The sequence below is a fragment of the Haemorhous mexicanus genome, chromosome 11, assembly GCF_027477595.1.
Source record: "Haemorhous mexicanus isolate bHaeMex1 chromosome 11, bHaeMex1.pri, whole genome shotgun sequence".
Lineage (NCBI taxonomy): Eukaryota > Metazoa > Chordata > Aves > Passeriformes > Fringillidae > Haemorhous > Haemorhous mexicanus.
Genome location: NC_082351.1, coordinates 20,988,646 through 21,013,653, shown reverse-complemented (window position 1 = coordinate 21,013,653; position 25,008 = coordinate 20,988,646). Strand labels below are relative to the sequence as shown.

At 43.3% G+C, this 25,008-nt stretch overlaps 1 protein-coding gene across 1 annotated transcript in view; it reads left to right on the top strand.

The window, feature by feature from the left end:
* The window catches only part of PDZRN3 (PDZ domain containing ring finger 3), a 130,168-nt gene that overhangs the window by 51,086 nt on the left and 54,074 nt on the right, over positions 1 to 25,008 (top strand). The gene's annotated exons all lie outside the window — the stretch shown is intronic.

The window sequence follows — 25,008 nt, the reverse complement described above, 5'->3', positions numbered from 1 at the left end:
TAATGAACAGACAATTTACACTGCTGTAATCTCAGTACACGCTGTCGTTTGCTGTACTGTCCTAGTCTCACTCTGTGCCATAAATGAATTATTCACAAACAGAATTTTCCACAAATAGAATCATTGAAATGGTTTGTTAAATGCTTCATTAATGCTGAACTGTGAGGCAATGCACTGACCCAGCCTGTGAGATTCCTCCTAATTTGTACCTGTTTAAATGTGTGTAGGAGAACATTATCTCTGAACAAGTAAATCCTCCAGACAGGTCCTCAGCTACACTGAGTTACTCCAGCACAGAAATCATCTCTCTTCCTGACAAATATCTCCTCTGAAGACTGAGGAGAAGCTGAAGGATTTAGTATTTTAAAATTTGAGAAATGACAGAGATAAAAGCATAAAGCTTCATTATTCAGTGTGCCTCTGCCCAGCTCAGCACCTGCTGGAGTCCAAGAAAGTGCTCCTATAAATGTCACTTTAGAGTCATTCAGCATTTGGCAAAAACATTGCAAAGGGTCTCCCCCAATACAAAAAAGGAATTCTTCATCATTCAACAACATCATATTTCTGATAGGCTGACTTTTAAAATACTGTTTCCCTTTCTATAAATTCTATTTCATTACAAACTCTTTTAATTTTTTTTTTAATTTCCTATTACAAATGCAACTAACACAGACTTTCTTCTTATAAATCTGAGTTAATTAAATTGGAGTATGCCAGTGTAAGCAATCTCTTTTTAAATACAGACTCTTTGGTTCCTGAAAATCCCTCTTATTTGGAATAACTGCTGTTACTTCAAAGCATCCAGTGGAAACCGAGGGCTCTTTCATTTTTTAATAAAGAGATTTTCTGGTCCAGGGGGGCACACCTGATATGGTTTGCATCCAAAGCAAGTGGTCTGTAATAAGTGGCCCAATGAAAGTTTAAGCCTGCTTTCAAGGGTCATCAGCTTTTCTGACTGTTACTTGATCTGTTTAGAACTGGCTAATTTGTTAATCAGAGCAAAGCTTCAGGCTTACTGTGATCACCTCCTTAATGCTGTTTTCACACACTGATAATTAAAGCAAAAATCCTATACAAGATTGTCATATGCTTTTCTGAAAACACCAAATGCAGCAGCACCTGGTGGAGTATTAAATCATGCTCCAGATGTCAGAAGTTTGTTCTCTTCATACAGGGATTTAAAACTCATTTTCTCCAGTATTTTGCATCAAGGGTTTTCCTTTTCCTCTGACATCCTACCTATCAGTTGAGTTGATTTTCATCCCTCACTGCTTTATGGCTGCATGTTCTAGTGGGATTAGTCCCTATTCAGATGGTGAATAATGCAAAACAGACTTACCATTCTCTCTGTATCCTAAAGTTGGGCAGTTTGGTTGCAGGAAGCCTTGGATCTCAAAAGGATTCAGAGTTTAAGGGTTTCTCTGCATGGAAAAGTCCCCATGATATAATCTGAATCTGTCTTTTGAAAAAAAGAAAACAAACAAAAACTAGAGTTAGCTGCTGCCAAACTCTAGTTTTCAAACTAAACTTTGGTTTAGTTGAATCCTTCCCTAACAGCTTCACATTAAATAAAAATACTCCAGTCTCCAATGAAAAGAGCCCCACATAGTTTTTTACTCAAGATTTTCGAGGAGAATTTAAGCTCTGCCAGGCCAGTGTTCTCATATAAACTGCTTTCCCTATTACAATATGGACTGTGTGTGTAGGGAAAATAGAGTGAAAATAGGGGAATGCAGAATGCATGTCAGCTGGGAAATAAGTGATCTGCTCGGAAGAATATTTATGTGTTTTCTCCTGACTTGGCTTGGGGAAAAAAACCAAAACATCAGCTGTGAGCAGGATATTTCTGCCACTGAAAATCCACACAGTTGCACTTGAGAGGCTCCTGGAAAAATGAAATGCTGTCATTTAGAATCTGGAGGGTTTCTTGGAAAGGCTTTTATCCTAACATCCGTGTTTGCCCTGTTTGAACTGGTCACTCAGGAGTTACCATAATAATGCCTGCTGTTAGCTCTTTAGTTTGCTGGAGAAATGCACAATGAAATCTTTCATTAAAAATACCTATTTGCTGATTTTTCAGACCCAGCAGGCTGTTTTCTCTACCTGAAAAGGCAGATGTGTTCACATGTGAGCTTGCTATGGCACAAAGTCCTTCTCTTCCTTACTCTGTGTGTGTTTAAGTCATAGAGAAAAATACTCAGTGAAGTCCAAAATCATTGTTCTTTATAGTCCTTCCAGCCTGGCACTCAGGTCCATGACTGCAGGCCAGTCTGGTTGCATGAAATAAAATATTTCTGTGGAACACCACAGTTAGCCTTTAACTGATTTACTGCAGTTAAACAGTAACAGTGAGAGTGTTCACCGTGCTGGGGCTGGTGGCAAAAGCTCCGCACAAACACAGCATTCATGGCAGTGGGGCAGGGCCAGCAAGGAAATCCCAGCCCAGCTCTGCAGTCCAGCTGGAACACATTCTGAAGTGAAAGGTCTCTAGGTACCAAGGAAGGCTGTGAATGTTTGGAAGGTTGCAGGGAAAAGGTTTGGTCTGCACATGAGTGTCTGTGGTGAAGTCACCGCCGAGCCTGGCAGCAGATGGGAAACATGGGGATATCCAGCAGTGGGGACAGGCAGGGAATGATGCTGGGCTGGGGTTGATGAGAGCTTCTCCTTCTTTGCTAATTAGAGTAGGGAGTTGTTTAAAAAAAAAAAATTAAGAAAGAGGGATTATTAAATCTGTTCAAGGTGGATGAGCTAATCTTCTGCCATTCCTCCTTTTCATTTCCAGCACACTGGCCAAAAAAACAAATCAAGCTACTGGATGATTTGCTTAGCTGCCACTCAGCTGAAACAGTCTTCATGTCAGATGATCTATGATCTCTTTTTTACATGAAAATTGCTTCTGTTTAGATGGCTTAGGGAAGAGAGCTCAGCCACCGAGGAAGCTCTTCCACCTCTCTCTGTCCATCTTCAGCTGAGTGAGTTTGTTACTCATCCCTCCTGTTTTGCAGGCAATGCTGCTAACCAGAGCTTTACAAACTTCCAGAGAATGCTTTGCATGGGCCTTTCCAAGCTCTTGAACCACTCATTTTCAGAATTTATTTATTTATTTGAACACTTTGGGCGTCTCACGCAGTTTTCTGTGTCCTGTAAATCCCAGGCTGCCTGAATACTTATGGAAATACCAATATCTGTGGAACACAATGGCCTTCCAGAATGTCTGCAATTTTGGAAGCTTATTTGTGTCAACAGAAGGCAGGAAATTGAGTGTGGCAATAGCTGGGAGGGTGTGGGGAGCAGCAGTGGTGAGGAGCAGCTCCGTGGATATCCTCAGGCAATGGATGGGTGGAGGGCAGGGGGGCTGGGGCATTATTTATCCACAGCACTGTGAAGGTACAGTCCAAAAAAATCACTGCTGGGAGAAAAGAGGAGGGTTCAGAGACAATTTGCTGAGCAGATGTGCCAACTGTGGTTCCACTTATGTCATTATTGGATATTGGGACTGCTGCAGGATCCAGGGAATGCTCTGCAGGGTGGCTCACCCATGTTCAGAGGGAGTAGGAGTGTGTGAGCAGTTCCTGTGTCACTCCAAAGGGCTGCAAATTCCAGATGTCACCGACCCCCTCGAGAGGCAAAGCTGCACTGATTCCAGCTTCATTCCCTGCCTGCCTGGCCAGGCTCACACACCTGAGGTGGCTTCAGAAGAGCTGGAGCTCAGGGATGGTGCTGCCCCTGGCTCAACATCCTGTGCCCTCTCACCAGCACTCAGCCTGACAGGTCCCTTTCAGGAGCCACCAGCCCAGGGAGAGGTCTGGAGAAGGTCTGGAGATGGTCAGGAGAAGGTCAGGAGAAAGTCTGGAGAAGGTCTGGAGATGGTCAGGAGAAGGTCTGGAGAAGGTCTGGAGAAGATTAGGAGAAAGTCTGGAGAAGGTCTGAGATGGTCTGGAGATGGTCAGGAGAAGATCAGGAGTAGGTCTAGAGAAGGTCTAGAGAAGGTCAGGAGTAGGTCTAGAGAAGGTCACAAGGAGGTCTGGAGAAGGTCAGGAGAAGGTCCATCTTCCTCCTCCTCCTGTCCCCACAGCCCAGCAGTAACAACTGAGGCTGGAATCTCAGCTCTGCCTGCATCCTGCATCTGCCTGTGCAGAAACCCTGCTCTTCCCAGCAGTGATGACTGCACAAATAAACAACCTCCCTGGGGCAGAGGGGTCAAAGCAACAGATATTTAATAAATTACACAGCCTATAGAAGAGTCTCAGCTAGAACCCACTTGCTTTTAGGGTCTCATAAATATTCTCCAACACTTTCACTTTGGAGAGGCATTTTCCACAGCTGAAGTCTGCTCAAAACAGGTGGCCAGGGTTGTTTTGCTGTTTGTTTGGGGGAGCTCTGCAGCAGAATTACAGCTGCCATGTTCTACTTTTCAACACGTTCAGAAAATAGAAACAAGTAGTCTTCTTTGTGGAGCTACAGACAGACAAAATAAGCCAAGTTTTAAGGCTGCTTCAGTGCTGGTGGAGTTCTCACCAAGGGAAATATTTTTTGTATGAGCAGTAGGATTTTTCTGATTGCTTTTTGTGCTTCACTCGCAGCTTTCAAAGCTGTTGACACACATGCACAACAGATTTCCCTTTTATTTTTTTCTGCTCAATTGAAAGCAGCTTTTCTTTCCTTAGATTTATGATATCTTGTTTTCCTGAGTATTAAAATGCTTTGAGAAAAGGCAGAAAAATACATTAATTTTCCACAGCCAATATATTTTAGTAGAAAATTGGTGAATGCTTATATTAAATCTAAACAATGGAAGCTGTTAAGACATGGAAATACAGTATTAGCAAGCAAGCTCTAAAAAAAGATAGTGAGGCAAGAGAAACATTGAAACAGCCCTCAAACCTGTGCAAATTATCTATAAAGAATCTGCTTTACATATAAGGATATGGAAGCAAGATTTGTAAATAATGATCTTTAACAAATCTTTGTTATGATTTGGAATTGAGTCCAATTTGGATCATCTGTTCTGCCTCTTTCAGCAGCAGAAAGTTCAGGGCTTCATTCAGTTCAGGGCTGGTTTGCAACAATTACATGATTAATCTTAAAATTTGGGAAATCTCAGTCTGGGTATGATTCTGGAGCCGTTTACCTCAAATGAATGCAGCAGAGCTAGAGGCAGGGATTTGGTGCAGTTTCTTGAGGAAAGGTCTGAGGATTTGTACACAATTTGCATTTTGCCCTTTGGCTCTGACATTAATTAGGGACATCTCCAGATTTGTTTTTCAAATTGAGACCATGAGGGGAGAGACAGTGAACTCCTGTATGAGCCCACAGGGCTCTCTCTGCCAAGGTGCAAGGCTTTTCCCAGGAAAGGAAACAAAGGCTTCATTTTAGGGAGCTTCATAATGAGCCTTTCAGAAAAGATGGAAGAATGTGTTAACAAAGAATAAATGCAACCAAAATGGAGATATTTAAATTGTATATCCCATAGAATTATCTTCAGGGGTTTAAAGGTTTTAAGACTTTGGATGTTCTTGGAGGGGAAGTCAAGCATTCTTTTTTTTTTTTTTATGGAGGAAAAAAAAGTCAAGATGACTAACCTTGCACATATTTAATTTAGCTCCACCAATGTTTATAGCAGGGGACACACAGTGTTTTAGTGCAATAAGATGAATATTTATTAACAATTCGAAATGATCTGTTCCAAAATGCACAGTGCACTCCCAGTGATGTTTGACCACAGAGGTCCAGGTGTTTCCTGTCTGAGTTTGGAAGGCTGCTGGTGTGTGATGGGATACTGAGCCATGCTTTTATAAGTTTAATGTGCAGCACAGCCACGTTTTACCCTGCCTCATCCCTCCAAACTCAAATGGTTAAAAACTTTTAAACGTTGGTATTGCCTAATCTAATGTGGAGGATGGACTCAGGAAATCTATTTAATATGCACAAGGAGCTGCCACTGTTCTTTATTCCAACTTCTCTGCTGGAGTTCTGTGAACTGTTTCCCTAACAGGGAGTGGGAAAGTGAGGAACTCAATAGGAATTGATATTTTCTACACTGGGCCTCCACTGTGTGTTCATGGTAATTCCCCAATGTTTGCTCTTAATGGGCTGAGTTTGGGCTTTGTTCTTTCTGAGCAGTCCAGCTGGGCTCAGTGCAGTGCCCAGTAGGTCCCATCTCAGCAAAGGGCTTCAGGACTATTGAGGTGACCTTAATTAGACCCTTTTCACACATCCAGAAAGACTTTTAGTGGTGACTGGACTTGCAGGAGACTGCAGTGATACATTTCTCCTCACCCAGACAGCTGTGAAATTACAGCAGACAATTCCTGAGAGCAGAGGTGACCAGCACAGCTGATGGCAGTGTCCTGCAGTCCTGCTGCCAGCCCACCCCTGGGACCCCTCTGCCCACACCTTCCCTTCCAGGAGCAACAGGAGCAGAGTGGAGAATGGGAATTTGGGTAACACCAAATGATCACCCAAATGATGTCCTGAAAAGCTCCCAAGGCCAGCCCTTGTCACTCAGCCACCATTAAATGGCCCAGAAACTTCAGTGTTCTCAGTGTTACAATATTCAGACAATTGTACTGACATCTAAACCCATCATTACCGAGCTTGGGCTCCCCAGCATTTCCACATTACCAGTGCCTGTGTCCAAGCCACTGAACACAAATCCAGTACAGGCAAGCTGACCTAGTTTTCCATGACAGGCTCACCATGTGGGAAGCTTTACCTTGGGATCATAAGTGCGTGCCATGTTTAGAAAGTGTGCTCCTCTGCCTCTTTTCAGGGAGGAAATTAGGTTTCTGTTTATTTCTGTTTACTGGAGAAAGGCTCCTAAAGCTCTCAGTGTGCAGATTTTCTGTGGAACTCGGAGCTGTGCTGCTGGGAGCAGTTGTACTCCTGTGTGGTCACCACATCACAACAGGGAGAGGATTTCAAGAGCATTCTGTTGTTTACAAAGCCCATTTCTTTCGAAAAGCTGATTTTGACAGTAGCTGTTTGCCTTGGGAAAGGGTGAGAGTGTTGTCACATTCTCAGAAGGAGCAGACGTGCTTGCCCAAGAAAAGTAACATGAAAGTCACTTCTGGAGAGACATGACCAGCCAAGGGAGGCCAGTTGGTGCCAGTGGAGCTGGCTCCCAGCTGAGCTAACCCAGTTCTGCAGGATTCAGAGTCAGGAAATCCTTGCACAGCTGTGTGAGGGCAGCCCTGGCAGTCCCAGACTGCCACAAACCCAGGGCAGCCCTGCTTTATCCCATCCACTTCAAGAAACAACCAACTCCACAGTGCCTGGGAAGGCAAAGCTAAATTGTAGAAAAAAGTCTGTGAGAAGGGAACAGAGATTTTGAACAAGTTTCCAAGGCAGGAAGGGAAGGTATCATTAGAAAGCTGGATTTCTAAACAAACCAAGCCTGTCGCTCGGGAGCCATCTAGTGCCTGCCTGGTCCCTGCAAGGGGAGGGTGACACAAACTGCCCAGCTGCACCCCAAACCAAACCAAGGCACGTGGGATGTGCCAAACCCACTGCCCCAGGCTTGTGTCCAGTCCTGGAAGCTGACAGGATGTAGAAATGTTTTGGTTCTTCTGATGATTGCATGTCAGTGCTCCCAGAATCTAACCTTTATTTTGAATAGTAATTAGCACATTGGCTACAGATATTAATAAAGACAGGAGGGTGAGGAAATGCTCCCTGCCCTGTGCAATGTTTCTGTGTGTGGGACCAGAGGTTTGGGCAGGGCACAGCTAATCCCCTAAACTCCTTCCACACTTCCCAGTGACTGCTGCAAGGGCTGTTCACGTTAAAGGATGTGCTCTGAGGATGGGAAGCAGCTTGTCTGGTGTTTGAACATGCTGGGATTTTCCTAAGTTCCACCAGCCCTTGTTTTTCACTGCTTCTTTCTCAGTCTCACCTTTTAAGCTTTACTTTGTTATTCTTAAGCCACTTGGGAGTTGTGGATATTGGGAGCAGAATTAGGTAAAGCAAACTTCTCTTTTTATCGAGAATTTTATATTCAGGTTTTGTTCTAAAGAAGTCTCAGGAGGGGTGTGACTTGTATTTATGTACTCTTACTGAAACTAGGAAAAGTCTTTCTTTTAGTTGGAAGTTTAGAAAAGAAGGAACAGAGCTGACCCAGGCTATCTTCAGAGAGTCTTTTTTAAAAAATTTCATGCATTAAAAGGTGTTTGATCCAGCTGCCTATTTTCCCTCACAACACAACAATCTACCTTTGAATTCCAGACTCGAGAGTGATTATTGCACTTTCTTTTCCAAAGTGACCATAAAACCCTGTTAAGCCCCTTCACAGAGCTCCAGCCCAGCCCAGGCTCTCCAGAGCTGTGGCTGGAGTCCAGTCCCTGCCTCTCCTGCTGCTGCTGCAGCAATTCTCCTCTGAGCTGCCCCAGCCTTAGGCCCAGCTGGGATCCTGCAGGGAGAAGCCCTGTGTGTCACCTAAGTGCCACCAGAGATCAGCTGGCCCTGCTGTGTGCCCACTGCAGTGCCCCTCACAGCCCCAGACAGGGCTGGAGGTGCAGCACCCACTCTCCCTGCCTTAACCCCTTGTTGAGCACAGCTCAGACTGAAACAAGGAGAAAATCTTTGTGAAAGAAAGATTTTCTACAAGTGGTCTCTGGTTAAGGAGTCAGTATTGTCACTGTGGTCACTCCAGGTGCAAGGAGGTGTGTTCTACCATCTAGCCTGGGCTGATCCCATGGAAGAAAACAAGTTGTTCTAGGCCCAGAAATGCTCATCAAGCTGTTTCTCTATCAATTAAAGACATTTTTCCTTGAGGATTTTCCTTTGTTTCCCTCTCCCACATGAGCCTCAGCCCCATATCTCTGTGACCAGGCAGCACTTGGACATGCTGTGGATTCCTCAGAGCAAAATGTGCTCTGAGGAGTCCTCAGAGGAGCTCTCAGGACAGCTGGGGCAGCTGCCAGGCTTCCCAGCACACCAAAAACTTCAGGAGTTTGAGAAGTTTTGAGAAGGAGCCGAGAGCACATTTGTACAAGCGGAATTTCAGGCTAAAAAGAACCTGAAAACATTTGCTGGACACTGAGGAGGCTCCTTCTCCTTCTCCTTCTCCTTCTCCTTCTCCTTCTCCTTCTCCTTCTCCTTCTCCTTCTCCTTCTCCTTCTCCTTCTCCTTCTCCTTCTCCTTCTCCTTCTCCTTCTCCTTCTCCTTCTCCTTCTCCTTCTCCTTCTCCTTCTCCTTCTCCTTCCCTTTCTCCTTCCCTTTCTCCTTCTCCTCCCTGTAGGATGAGGAGTGTTGTGAGAAGGAGAGGATTTTATAGAGCAGCATCTCTAAGGCACAGTGTCACACCTAAAGCAAAGCTGGGCTCAGCCTGTGGCCTGTCCCCTGATTTTTGTTTTTTACCCTGGCTGAGGTAAAATTCCATCAGATCTCAGAGCTGGAGCTCAGAGCCACTTCCAGGCAGCTCTGGTGGATGGAACCCCTCATTATTTGGGAGATTTACTCATGGCTCTCTCCATTCAGCAGGCTGGAGAGGAGAACACCTCTTCTCCTCCTTGTGCTGACTGCAGCAGTTTTTGGTCAGGCACCCTGGGGAAGCAGTGATTCAGTCATGCAGCCACGTAACAACGTGGGCCTTAATGAGTAACACATTTGTACTTTCCATTCTCCCTCTAAGAAGGGGCCTATAAATAAAGCATACTTGCCCTCAGATCAAGAAAACCTTTTTCTTAAATAATGTCATTAAATTTTAAATTAGATGGATAGGCAATTACTGGTGAAAATGTTAAATACTGGATAACCTATGAATATGACCTAATTTAATGTAATTTTATAAATGCTTGAATTCAATTAAATAAAAATTTTTGTATAACATTTAAAATGTTTGCTTAGTTCTCCCCAGAGCTTACAGTAGGTTACTATAAGCCAAACAGCATTACAGCATTTGTTTAAAATGCCAGAAGGCTTAGGATAGATCCCATACACTTGGAGCTGAATCCCCAGTCACTGGACAGCCATTTCTGGGCAGAAGCTGCTGTATTAAATAATTCCTAGCTAATAAATATATTTTAGACACATTATAAACCTGGACGTTAAACCTTTTAGAGTAAATGAGATGTTTATTGTAGAAAAATATATAATTTGCTGGTTTGACCTGGGTGTGTTGTCATGGAAACCCAAATCTTTCTTGAGCAATAAAAAATCTGCTTGTCATCTGATTTGAGCCGGTTATTTGCACAGGTGGTTTTCTTAGCAGACAAGTACTCAGTAAAAACAAATCCATTCTTTCTCAATAGTTCCATTATGTGTTTCCACAACAATGTGCTTCATTTCACTAGCTTTGTAATTAATGATCCATTATCAACTAATTAAATCACATTTGGATTTTATATGAGTTCATCTCTTACACAACGCTTGCTCCCCAATCCTCCTTCCTGGGTGTGTTAAGCTTGGAAAAGTTTTAATTAATGGTGAGAATGAAGTATGGGAGGTTGCAGGTACTTCAGACAGACTAAAGTAGTAACAAATGTGGACACATAAATATATCCAACAATTTAATAGCAATTCCCTTCAATGAAGTAAAGCAGCAGGAGGAGTAACTTAAATCAGATTTCCAATCTCTACGTAAAACTGTTGTAAAATATTAAATTCATCTGTTTGCAGACAATGGAAACTGAAATATCAACTATGCCAACAGTTCCAAAATGTCATCCAAAACAGAATTTAACTTAATAGACAACATCTTTGGTGTTAGGCCTACTCCAGACCCCTGTGAGACGGCTGAGAAGATGTTCACTTGCAGATTTCGGATCGGATCTGTGATCTGCAGTCTCTTGGGTGGAAGCTGTCTGAGCTGTCCCAGCCATCACACAGGAGAGCTGTTTTGTAGGGCTGGGCTGATGTTTACAGTCCCATAAAGAGCAGCAGTGGCAGAGGTGAGATGGGAGCACGTGAGACAGAAGAAAGCGCTTTTGGTCGTTCGCGCGGTGTTTTTTACGGGAGGTCTAAGGCAAAGATGACACAATGATGGAGCCTTGAACAATGCCTGGGTGGTTTCACTGGTGGCTCTCCTAAACTGTGTGAGCTGGAGGCTGGTGATATCCAGGATCAAACAGGACCAGGTGGACACTGGTTTTTCATTTCTGTGCAGTGGAGAGAGGCTGGGCTGGCCGGGAGCTGGCCATGGAGCTGCTGGGCTCGGAGGGGAGCTCAGAGGCTGCAGGGGAACATTAAAAACTCTTTGGGGGTGTCTTGGGGTCCCCTCACAGGCCCCTGTTGTGGCTCAGAGTGAGCTCACCTGAAGGAGGTGAAGACATAAAGAAAGAAACCCCATGTCCCACCTGAAGGCACAGGAAGGGTTAAATGGAAAATTTCCAATTTTTGAAGCCTTTGGGCTCAAACTGAGCCACTTTTCTTGGTGGTTTGGAGCATCTGCCACAAAGAAGCTCTGCAGGACTTGAGATTTCAAGGAAATACTCAAGGCAGATAACAGGCCCTTACACATCCCTTTGCCAGCGTGGCAAAGAGTGTAAAGGGCTTTTAAAGACAGATTCTACAAGTGATGTGTTTAGTCTACAAGCTGGGCACCACCAACTAAAGCACCTTTGTTTCTGCTTGGAATGACTTTATCAAAGATTCCAGTTTGATACTTTCAGTGGAATGTTAAATCATGTGCAGCCCCAGTGCCTTGGGAATGCAGTACTACAGGGCACTGTTTGGGCAAAAATTTTATTTGATTTGATTACTCTGTTGATGGAATTTTGCCAGAGGACAGCAGTATGTTTATTTAGTATCACATTTAATAATAAAGTTGATTTTTGTGCAAAAATGGACGCACAGAGTATTGTAACTAACTCACTAGATGGCACCACAGCCCCAGGAATGTTGGACGGACGTGCTCCTGAGTTTATCTGGAATCCAGTTTGCTTTTATACCATAAAGGAGCTGTGGTGGTGATGAGAATTGCCACGGAGAAGCAATGCTGAGATCTCAGCTCACACACACTGGTTGGCCCTGTCCCACACATTCACTGAGGAGGTCAGAACCTGGAACACCACAGAGAGGGTCAGGGGGATTCTAACTGGAGCAAACATTTCCATCCACAAAAACAGAGAAATTTCTCTGAAGAGTGGAAGGAGCAGGAAAAGAACAGGATTTTAATTTTTTGAGAGGACTCAGGAAAAGAAAGAGCAGTGGCCAAAAATGGAGTGACAGCTTTAACACATTAAAAATGCCAGTAAACTTGGAGGGGCTGTGCTCGTGGAACAGAATCCTACAGAAAGCTTGGAAAAGAGCAAAGACTTTCCAGATTGAATTGGAGGGTAGATAAGAGGTATTCTAGGGATATTATATTTCCTTATCTTGGAGAAAGAAAGTATTGTGTCCATAATCTTACTATTTCCCTGAAGATTAGTGAATAGCAAACTAGGGCCAGCTCTTCATCTGCTGTTGACTTTGGTGGCTCCTCTGAGTTTAAGTGAAGTCACTCTGAGTTAAACCAGATGAAGATCAGATCTCTGTAAGTTTGAAGCATTTATCAAGAGAGCAGATAACATCTTTTTTCTTTTCCTTTATCCTGAAGAATATTATTAAATTACGTGCCAAGTTTAGGCATCCTGTATTTTCCCTAAATTGCATTAGCAGTGTGCTTTCTATGGCAGCCCTCAGCTGTTCTGGTTGTTACTTGCATTCTTCTTTAATCAGTCTCACCCAGGCTGATGCATTGTGTTTGAAGCAGCAATTTGATCATCCTCAGGCAGTGCAGTCGAATGTGTGAGCTGTGCTCTGCCTGGTGAGCTTTGGCAGGTTCAGCTGCAGTGGCCCAAGACAGGAGCACCTCCAGCTGTTCCCCTAAAGCCTCTCTGCCTGCCAGCACCAGGTCCTCTGGAGAGGGTGACAGAAGGGGACGTGTGACAGCACTGGGGTGGCCCAGGGCAGAGCCTGGTGTGTGAGCTGGCAGCACTGCAGGGGCAGGGTGAAATGCTGGGGGGAGCCAGGCTGAGGGATGGACACACAGCCAGCAGCTGGGGTGGGACAACAGCCAAAGCTGAGGGTGACAGCAGGAGCCAAAGGTGTCACCAGACCTGCAGAGGTGTGTGTGTCTGTGCCTGTGTGTGTCTGTGTGTCTGTGTGTGTCTGTGTGTGTCTGTGTGTCTGTGCATGTGTCAGTCCAGCCCTGCCAACACTGAACACCTTCTCAATCTCATCCACTTCATGGATGTTAATCCCTCAACCAAAGCCTGCCAAAACTCCCCAAGTTTGAATCAGTTTTGATCAAGGAGTCAAAGTGAGCAGCTTCCACTTCATTATTTCAATTGAAATTACTTGCAGTTTTGTTTTCTGACATTATTGCAGTGTTTGATGTTCCTTCAGTACTTTACATGAGCTAAGGCTCAAGACCTGTTTTAGGCAGGGCTCTCCTTCTTCAGAGACAGCAGCCAGTCCATAGGGCGGGCAGTGAGTGAGGCTGAAGCATAACCTTGGTATTTTTAGGGAAAACAAAAATTCTTTTCCAGTATTTCCAAGCCTGGTAACCAATTTTTTTCCTCTTGATTCAGTGAAAAAGAGTCTTTTTCCTGAGGTACAAGTTTTATTGTATGAAGGTGCTTTTAGCATTGGAACTGGTGTCATCAATGACTCAAAGTCTCTGGGTAAAAGAAAAAGTTTTATCAAAACTGTAACTGCTGAATACAGGGACTCTATTTATGTCACCTGGCTATCAGACAAGTCGTGGGTTTAGCTATGTAGGTTCCAGAAGCAAGTGAAGTTAAATTTTCTCCAAATTTCACAAATCTGTGTCTGAAAATGTTCATTTGTGTGTCTCCAGTCACACCTCTGAGGAGTCTGTGTTGCTTTGCAGCCACCAAACACCAAAATCTCAGGAGAAACTGCAAGATTAATTCTGTGGTGTTCAAACCCTGCTTTTCCATCTGGCCCTCCTCTGGTTGCTGGTGGGGCCACTGCCCAGCTGGCAGAGCAGGGGTGGCAGAAGTTCATCTGCCCTGCAGCTCCCAATCAGTCTGTGTCCAGCTCAGACTGCTGGGATGTGCATCCAGCCCTCCCCACACAACTTGGCTTTCCCCCAAAGCAAGCACTGACAAGTGGAGGAGTGATTTAGCCATTTGGCCAGGATTTAAAGACTTTGCCTTGCAGCAGAGTGCCTGCCTTACAGGAGGTGCCAGGTAAATGGGTCCTGCTCCCACCCACACTGGGCTGGGCTCCTCCTTTGGGCAGAATTAGGGGTGATGAAATGTTTCTGTTTGGTTTAAAGCTAAGCTGGGTGCTGACCCACTTTGGCCAGTGTCACTTCTGCTCAGGAGAAGGTGGTGATCATGGCAAAGCTCTCTGGGGAAGCTCAGTGGGGTTGGGTGGGCTTGGGAGCTGCTCTGGAGATCAGGTGAGACACAGCAGAGCATCCCTGCCTTGGTGCCACGGGTTATTCCAGGTGGGAGCTGCCACAGCCTGACTACCCCTGGAAGTCACGGGGAGCTCCATCACTGCTGTCACCAAGCAGCAGGGCTGGTTACACAGAAACCATTTGGTGCCAGGATCACCCTCTGCACTGAGGTGTGACATTTTCAATTGCTTCAAATTGGCAGAGAGCTCCTGTAATTGAAGTATTTGAATAATAAGGCTCATTTCCTAAGAAATGTTAACAGGGCTGTAACCTCGTGCAGTGTGGCACACGCCTCATGGCCCCTGAGGCTTCAGTGCCTCTTTCCTCTTAATCCTGACACCTACAGTGTTTTTAAAAAAATAAATATGGAAATAGCAAAAATGGCTATGGCAGTTGTATTTCTTTAAAAATACTGCAATGGAATTTGTTATTATAGGTCATTACTGTGCACCCATAAATATTTACACATCTTTGTATTGTATTCACTGGCCATGACAGATTGAAAGTAGCAACAGTTCTGTGGTTTTTGTGTTTTAATAACAGTGTGTTTCTTTCAATATTTTCCAGTAGTCAGCTGGGTATTTCTAAATGATCATTCTGGAGGTTGCCTCTCCAGACAGACATATAAAAATATATTTAACCCACTTGTAATATATTGGATTTTTCTTTATAATCCCATTAAAAAGTGTGCAGTGAACACAAACCCATAATTTACCTGGTGTTGTAGTTTCATTAAACATCAAAAGGATGCTTGATGGAGTAGAATAATCCTATTCTGCATCCTTCATTGAACATCTTTCAGAATAAGTTTATTCATTTAATTAGAAGGTTTCTCTGTGTGAAGATTGCACTGGTTTTACCGAATTTGCATTTGTTATCCAAAGCACCCTCTATTTAACTGCACTTAGGATAAGTGTGTTAGGACACGTGCTGCAAAATATCTCCACAAATTGGTACTTATTTTTAAAATTGTGTTAGTACTAATTCAAAAGTGAAGGAGCAGAGAAGCTCCATTACACTTTAAAGTGGAATTTTCCCTTCAAATCTGTGGATTAGTCATGGCAAACAATGAAATGTTTAACTCAACATTAAATGGGATTAATAAATGTCTTTTCAAAGTGGAAAATCACATGCATTATTCTATTCCCAGTACAAAAGGACAGTGAATTAGTTTCTTTCTTCATTCAGCATAAAACAATGATAATACCATGGGCACACTGCAGCCTCAGAGGACCCTGCTGAACCACATCTGCTGAAAACTGTCTGGATGGCTTTAACATGAAGGTGACATTCTTTGTGATTAAAACATGGCTTTGCTGTAATCACAGTGAGCCTTGTAAAGGTTGGGATGTTGCAGACTGGGCTGTGTAAACTGGGATATTCAGCTCAGGCAAGTCTGAGCTCCCAGGCCTGGATGCAGGCAGAGAGTTCTGGAGAGATGCTGAGCAGCTCAGCAGACAGAGTGCTCACTTGGAAGAGGGAAGGCTCTTCATCTTCATTTTTCTCTTTTATGTGTCTGGCTTTGGGGAGTGTGACCTTTCTGCCATGGGATCGATGTGTCTGTGACCATTAATTCAGGCAAAGCAGGGCCTGTTTGTAGTGCTGGAGATGAGGATGTAACACATGGGCAGTGTGTTACCCTCTCCCTCCTCCAGAATGGATAGGTGGCTAACCAGGCACTTCTCCTCCCAATCAATGGCATTGGCTTCCCTGGGAAAGGGATGAGCTCTGGCTGTAGACATGCAGAGATGGATGGCTCTTCAGCATCCAAAACAGCAAGAAGGGAATGGAGCTGGAATACTTTAAAAGCAATATTTTTTTTCCCTTCCATAATATCTGACTCCCTCTCATGCCTGTGTTGGGTTAGGTGCAGGCTGATTTCCTGCATGGTATGAAATATATTGCAGCGATTTTCTAGATATCTTTTCTCATGTGAGAAATAATCAAAAGAAAAGTTAATAGAAGTTAAAACATTGCTGAGCCCCAAATTTATGGTATTTACTCCCAGATAAGCATGAAAAGCTTGTGGCCAACTGTGCACAGTTCTTTTTAAGAAAAAAATATCAGATGGAAATTATGCCATACTAACAGAAATTGTCTTTCTGTGGGCATCTGAAAGGATCTTTGGAAGCAGGACTGTTGGCTAATGAGATCATTTGAATACTCTTTGTGCATGGTTGACAATCCCCCTGGACAGAGGAGGTTCACCCTCCTTCACCTCTTGGCCTGTCTCACACGGAGCCAGGACAAGGTTGCTGAGATGGATTCCATGGAGACAGCTCTGGAGAGAAGCAGGGAAGGGCACTCACTAGAGTTTCATACTGCAGCTCCTTTGCAAGGGGATGCTTCCAGGAAAACCCTGTGCCCACGGCTCCTCACAGTCCATCCAGGACAGTGCCCCTTTGGATTGCAGAAAATCTGTAACTGGCTGAGATTCACTTCAAAACTCTGAGCCTTTTGTACTCAGCTGTTCCTGGGTACATGAATTTCTTGTACAAGTACAAGGAATTCTTCACTGTGGTGCACCAAGTCTGCTGTTGAGGGTTAAAGGCTTTGTTGTGAGCTGAACCATCAGTTTCAGAACTAATCAGGGCCTTTGCTGTGGTTTATTTATTTGGGCCATTGGGGTGACCAGTAAGAGATAACAGATTCCCAGTTGTGTTCAAGTGATTGCTTCTTTTGTTGCTGTAATTACTCCTTGGAGGCTGGTTAGTAGTTAAAATAATCTGACACTTTTGTTAGACAAATCCATGTTAAACCAACAGGATGGGTAACTTGAGGCACAAGTCAGAAATAGGACAGTGGCCATGTTTTGAGGCTCTCTTAACAGTCAGTACAACAAAGTATTTTTTATCCCTGACCAGATTTTCTGCCTACCAGAACATCCAGGGCAGTGGCAAAACTGCTTCCACAGAAAGGAACTAGATAAATAAAAATGATTGATTTTGTATACAGAATGTTTTGAACACAGGAAAATTTCAAAAAATTTATCTTTTCATGGGATGAAATAAGGTTTAATAATTTGATTTTGTTCTGAATATTTCAGGGCAGGAAATAAATATTTATTTCCTTTAGCATTTGCCTTCTCTTGTCCTGCCACTGTTCAACATCCTGGCTATTCTGTGATCTCCATTTCACGTTTGTTAGTAGATTCTCTCCCTGAGCTTTGTGCCATCCCCACATATGTAGGAAATAAAAGAGGAGCAGGTACAAAGCCATGCCAAAAACTCAGTGACTGAGCTAAGAGCAGGGTTTGGATTGAGTCAGCATCTGTCCTGGTGCAGCAGGCTGCTGTTTTTCTGGGGTGGCTGCCACGGTGTGCTTCAGCAGCAAAGCATTCCCCTCAGACAGTGTGGGTGTAAACCCGTCTCCACCAAGTCAGTGGGAAAATTCCCATCAGCTTCAAGGAGATGAGGGTTCCTTTTCAATTCTCTGGGCTCAGTGTGAGATTCTTCTCTGTGGCACACTATGCTAATGCTCTGCTTTTCCCACGTTTCCTGTGGATTACTTGATAAGACAACTATTGGTCTTTATTAAACCTTTGTTCTTCTTTTCCTTTTCTTCCTTAATTTCACTTTCTTGCCACTTCCATCTCACCCTATAATGAAAAAATAAAAACATTTGCCATGAATCAAAGTAAGTCTGCTGTCCCTTTGGGTTTGAAATAAATCTTCAACATCAGCTTGGAGGGCAGGTGCTTGAAGCTGTATCTGGAAGATGCTGAGGTGAAATACACTTTGAGAAATGAGAAATGGCAGAATTCCTCGGCATGTTAATCCTGAAGTAGCTGTGTTGATCCTGTCCAAGAGTTGCCTACGTACAGCTACTGAGAGAAACAAATCTAAGTTTGTTTTAAATAGATTAGTCAAACTTCACTAAGTGCTTGTGTCGACATTCTCATTGGAAATTAAAGTAACCCTAATGCAGTTTCATTCACTTAGAAAATTGATTAGCTGTATGGACAGAGCATTGCAAGCAATAATATTCCCACGGCTTAATGAGTTCCCATTCATCAGCTGACTGTCAATAACTTCTTGTCTAGAAGCTCCCATCCCATCCAGCCCAGTTTCCCTGTCCCTGAGAGGGGCTGGCAGCCTGCACTGCTCAGGGCCGTGCCAGGCTGCAACCTTTGCATCTCCATCACCTCGAGATCACACCCATCCCTCAGAAATTTAGACTTCTGTGGAGGGATTGCTGTGGGCTTTGTGCAAACACATCTTCTCCACATTCAGGAGACACTGTGCTTGAGTGCACCCCTTGAACAATGCTAATTCAATGCAAGCAGCCAAGGTAGATGCAACCACAATTTCAGTTTTTCCATCATTATTTCCAAAAAGAGCTCCTACAATTTGAAAACTCCACCAAGCTGACAATACAATGGAACAACTGTTGGTGAATTGCACGGTTTAAATTAATTATGAGCTCCAGTGAAGGAAGGAAGATGAACAAGTGAAAAGAGCTCTGCAGGGCTTTTCAAATTATTGTAAAGTTGGGAAAATTGGGCCCACTGTGTCTATTACCCACTTTATAAGAGTTGTAACTCGATTGTTTTGTTTGTCACACTGCTGGATCCTCTCATGGATCTTAAAGCCTTGCCAGTTGTTTTATTTGCTGGTAATTTTGCTGGGTGCCACGGTAAAGATGAAATAATTGGACCTTGTTTATGGTGCCAAAATAGGCTTTCCTGAATGACTGTTTTCAGCAGTCAGTGCAGTTAAATAAACCCATGGTCTGGATACCACAGGGAGGTTTAGGGCAAGTATTGGTGATTTGCTTCCTGATTATCTTCAGATCTAAATCAAGTGAAGCACAACTGGGTTTAAATTTTGAAGCAGCTTTTCTCTACCTTCCACTGTCCTTGTATTGAGACAGACTCAGTGAAGTTTTCTCCTACTCATGGTCATCCAAACTCACTCAGATTCACTCCTGTTCTTTACAGGGGCTTTCCAAGAAAAGGGCAAGTGAAGGGTTTGGAAATAAATGCTTGAACTACACTAAACAGCACAAATCAACGATGCTCAGTCAGTCTCTGTTCACCTCATTGGTAACACCCACTTTCAGGTGTCATGAAGGGGTCTCATTTTTGGAGATTACCAATATCTCAGGTCCCTCTGAAGCCACTGAGCCACAAAGGTGGATTTGAGCACATCTCTGACTCCTGTTGTCACTCTGTCCCAGCGTCTTTAAAAACATCACAACTAAACCAACGCAGGAAAAGTGTATTCTGAAGAAAAAAGGGCATTCCTAAATCAGCAAGAAGCAGATGTGCAGAGCCACAGGCAGGCAAAAGGCTCTCAGTACAGAGAAGGATGTGAAACCCAGGAATGATGTGGTTTGGAGGAGCTGCTGTAGCGCAGCCAGGGCCGTGGGACACGTGAGGAAAGCAGAGAAGCAACATCCAAGGTTGTGGAAGTATCAAGGACACTGGTGTTTCAGTTAGAAATGACAGAATTTTTTTGATGCTTATGAAAGCTACCCTAGGCTTGCCTTTTTTTTTTTTTTTTTTGGAATTCATTCAGCTCGCCTTTTATCAAGTAAAAAACTGGTTTTTGTTATGCTGTATGAAATTTATCATTTGAAATGAAAACATTCCAGTAAATCACCTCTTTCCCCCCCTCTTCTCTCTTCCCCAGAATTCACTACACATCAAAACACAACGAAAGGAGGAAAAATGAAGCTAAAACCCCAAAAATTTCCTAATCTGTTCATTTAAGTGTTGCCTTACCATAGCCAGCGAGGTCTTTGCCATTATCTGCAGCAGGCATATAATTGTGGAAAATTTTAAAGGCCCCATCTGGCTCCCCAGTACATTTATTCTAATTGTGAAAAAGCAGGGATATTCTTGCCTCTCATTAGGATAAGCTTGCTTGCCTTAGCTTCTTTCTCATAACAGCATAGGTCAAAGAGGAGACACCTTAATGAGAATCTCAGTAACACAAACAGGAAATGTGGTTCATTTTCTTATCTTCATTTGCAACTCAAAACTTCGTGCCCAAAAAGAAAACCCTAATTTTCCTTAATTCATTATTTTGCTTTGTCTTTCTCCTGGTTCTTTATCTATTAAGCTGGGCAATTATAGGATGTATTTTCATCATAAGTATTAATATTTCCATTTATGAATTAATTTACCAGCATAGGAGCAAGGAACTAAAGAACAATATAATTTTAATTCCTTGAGTTTATCTTTGGAAACAGTTGTCTTCGCTTCTCCTTCTCAAATTAGATGGAAAGGAAGAATTACATAGAGTTGAAGCTATTTAAAGTGGAGATGATCAAAAAGAAAAGAGCAGGGCACTTCAGCTTTCTGTCAACACGTATTTTATATGCATCACTTTCATGGCATCATACGGAGGCCAAAGATAACAATTCCCCATATTTTCCCGCTGGGCAACAGGAAAGGGGGAAACTCTTCCAAGCTTGTGATTTTATTCCTTACACACAGAAAAAGCCCAGGCTTGGAGGAGGTGCTCAGCCCCTGCCCTGTGCAATTGCTGAGCCACGAATTCAGGAGAAATCGATGTCAAATTAAATAATCCCAGGTTTATTTTCCTTATGATGAAATTCAGTGTGCATTTCTTGGCTGGTGGGACCTGGCACAGGGAACACTGTGAGCCATTGTGTCAGGCTGAAGTGGAAACCTTGGCCAGGGCTGGCTGGCTTGGGGAATTGCTCCAAACCCCACACGGTGTGTCTGCCTTTGGAGCTCGGCTATCTCTGGGAAATGGGGTTTGAAGGAAGTGCTGCCCTGCCTGGAGTCCATCCATGCACCAATTCCCAGGCCAAGGGCAGCCCTGGCTTTAATTCCATGTTGCCACAAGCAGCAGCTTGAGCTAGTGAAGCTCACAAGCTGCTTGCACAATCCTTTTTGTCAGCTCAGGTGTTATTACCCAGAGGAAGGCTGCTCTCCTTCAAAGTAAGAGGACAAAGGAGGAGTTCTTTAAGGAAAACTAACTTTCCTGTGAGTAGATACCAAAAGAAAATACGTTGCAAACAAAAAATTCAACTATTTTCTTATGTTTCTTGTTTTTCCTGAGATATAAAACAATTAAAGTAATATATATCCAGTTGTTACACATTTATTGCTCAGTACAGAATATCTGGGGGGGGTTGGTTTGGGGTTTTTTTTGAAAAAAACCTGCTGAAGATGGGAGAATTTAATCCAGGAGCACCTGGGGAAGCTGAAGTTACACAAACAGGATACACACATGTTCCTCCATTGTGTTGCATTTCATGGAGTTGTTTGAGATCCTTCCAGCACAGCACGTTAGTTCCAGAAGGCTTCTCTGGGAACACCAGGTGTGCTACTGAAGCCAGTTTTAAATCAAGCACTCAAGTGAGAGGACAGCAAATGGTCAAAGCCAGGATGGCAGCTGGGAATGCTCCAGCTCCAAGATTCACATCTGGATCCAAAAGATGCAACAAAACCTGATCCCTCCACAAACAGACACATTTACAGATTTATCCATTTTAATGTGAGCCTACAGAGTGCCTGTGTAAAACTGTCTTTCCCTCATTACATACACTGGCTTGGGAATAACTACAAAACTGAGTAGGGGGGTGTGTGTGTACCACATTCCTGGCACTTTGTCCACATCAAACCAACCCATGTTTTAAAACCTCTCTTTCCTGCAGATCTCATACCCAGCCTGTGTGCTGTGAAAAGTCCAGCATGAACGTGGCCTGTGGTTTGATACAGAATTTAAAATTTTGCACAGAAGTATTCATTTTTCTTCCTTTCAGATGAAATTATTGTCGTTGAATGCTTGCATTTGAATATTTAAAATATATGTCTCCCCAGTCAAATTGCAATTTAATTGAGTTGAAATTAAATGCTAGCTACAACAGGCACAGATTTTTGATATGGTCCTTCAAACCACTGCCCTTTAGCATAAAAGTAGGTTACTGTCACTTTGGGGAATGGGATCATCCCATGAAATCAAATGGCAAAACCCTACCAAAGTCACTTTTTCTCTGGCATTTAATTGAAGAGCTCGGTACGCAATCACTCTGGGCATTTCCATAAAGCTACTCCAGGGATGGTATGTGAAAATAATTCATGTCTGCTTTATGCAAGGTCGTTAGCACTCATACAGAACACCAACAATGACAATAAACTCTCATGTACTTCCCAAGTTTGCATAGTACAGTTTTGTGGGTGAAAAGAAAAAGATCTAATGGCAAAAACCGTGTCTTTTGAAATAGGGTTTAAAGGTTGCTGACGTTTTGATGAAATTTTTTTTCTGGGATATTTAGCTTATATATGAAATGCAGTAAAGTAGACTCATAAGTGAAATTCCTGTACAATTTTAAAGCAAATTTTAGCTTTAGAAGAAAACCCAGCTGTAATCATGAACTGAAACAGGTGCATACTGTAAGAGGGAGTTTTGCTTGATGAGGAACAAAACTTTGGTGTCTGTGCATGTGAGTTCTGCTGCATTCCTCGTGCATGAGAATGCAGCTGAAGCACTGACTTTTTCATGCATACCTTTGTCAACACTGACTTTGCCCAGAAAAGTTACAGTCTAGGTAGATAAATGCGATAAAATATTAAAATAAAGGCAAAATAATCTCCTCCTAAAACAGGGTGAAGAAGTAGAACTGATACAGGACTTCAGCCCACAGTGTTTGTGCTCTTGGGCTGAGATTTGGATCATTTGTCCTTGGTCCCCAGCTGGAGCAGGAATTGTTTTGTCTCCCTGCTCTGTGCAGAGATCTCACCATCCCCTGAAGCCCAGACCCACACACTAAAGCAGCACAGAATGTGAAAAATATAAAAGCTAAACCTGAGGCATCAGAGCCTTGTCCTTACAAGCACACCCATCCCTCACTACCTGACAGCTGTATCCACTCACCCACTCCTCCTCAAGACTCTCCATATTCCCTGATTAAGATAAAATTTTGTGGACAAAAGAGGCAAAGCTGCATCTCACATGCTGGTTATTGTTGAGGGGATATTTAATAGCTTTAAAATTCATTTAAGAAAATAGGAGTGGTGAGTCACATGTAATTATTCCCAGATAGATCATTAATTACTTGATAAAGTTTCTACATAATGCTGCCTTTTGCTTTTTTTTTTTTGCCATAATGATGGTTATTTGTCATTTATCTCAGTTTGCTTGTCAGTTGTTCCAGGTCCCTTTCATGCCCTGTGATATGTATGTAAATATTACAGATTGAGATTGATAAAGGTTTTATAACAAAGGCTGTTGCTTTATTGGATTACAGGAGAGGTTATGAGAAACTCATTTGATTATTGTGTTGGAATGGTATCATTTGCACCAATGCAATATGGCTGGTTTAGGTACCTCATCAGTAACTGCATTTTTCATAGGTTGTAATTCAGCTTTAGAAATTTGAGTTTGAGAATGTCAAAGATACCAGCACAAAAATTACATTTGAGAACTGAAATTTCTCTTTAAAAATTTCACCTGGTTACACTGGGCTTTTCTTCATTTAGTAACAACTTTAGATGAAGTCCTCAGAATTTCAAGCATGAATTAAAGAGTTCACTTGAGCTATATGTTCTATAAAAATCATCAGTTTTTAGGCTCTAGCAAACAAAAGAGATGGACATTGAGACTGATGCCCTTTTCTCCATGGCTGCTTTGGAGAGCCAGCCTTACACATTCAGAAGGGAGAAGCAGGAGAGGCTGAAATGCAAGGAAAAGCCATTAATTCTCCCCTGTTCTTATCAGTTTGTTAATTTTCCTGCTGAACTGATTGGGGTATCCCATGGCAGTGGGTCTCTTCATCTACACCTGCTGTACCCTCAAACAGAGAACCACAGCAGAACAGAGCAGGCTCAGCACAGAGGTGACACTTGATGACAACATCATCAGGATGTCTGTGCCAGCATCTCCCAGACACCAGGCTGACCCCAGTGGGGGTGTGGTTTCTTCCCAAATAAGAGCAGTGCCAGGCACTCAGGTGACACTTGGATGGGTTTGCAGCCAGCACACCGTGTTACTCCCAGCCCTGTGCCCGGGTGATTTAGGTGTCTGACAAGGCAGAGCTCCCGAGCAACACCTACAGAAAATCTCAAACACCGTGGTGATAATTTGCTCAGTAGCAGCTGGTGAACTCAGGGAATGGATTTATCCTCCTCCATAAACACTTGGACATTTATGAGTGAAGGCTGAATTCGTTCTCTGAGACAGCCAGTGCTGTTGTGAGATGATTGCAGTTTTTATTGTGCTGCCAACTCAAACACACCCAGCTGAATGTTTTCGATTAGCTTTACTGTTCCCCATTATACTCTTTATTTCTCTGTAAATAAACAAAAACAGAGGAACTACCAGGGGGAAGTGTAGAGAGCTGAACTCAAACATCAACTCATTCAAACATGAGCTGAACTCATGTTTGAAAACATCTTCACTGTGTTTGAGTTCTGTCTGTTCCCAGTATCCCCAAGACTGTGGTCTTCCCAGTTGGTCCTTACAGCCAGACCACGAGGGATATGTGGCTGGTTTAGGAGCCATTTCAAAGTGTCTTTCTTGCAAGGAGGCAGGAAGGACCATGTCCTATGAGCTGATAACAGCCTGGCCATGCTTGGGGCAGGGTTTCCCCATCTGCTGCCCATTACCCCGCGGAGCCTGGCGGGATGTACGTCAGTAGCGGCTCTAAAACTGTCTGCAAAAGCTAAACAAAGCTCAGCAAAG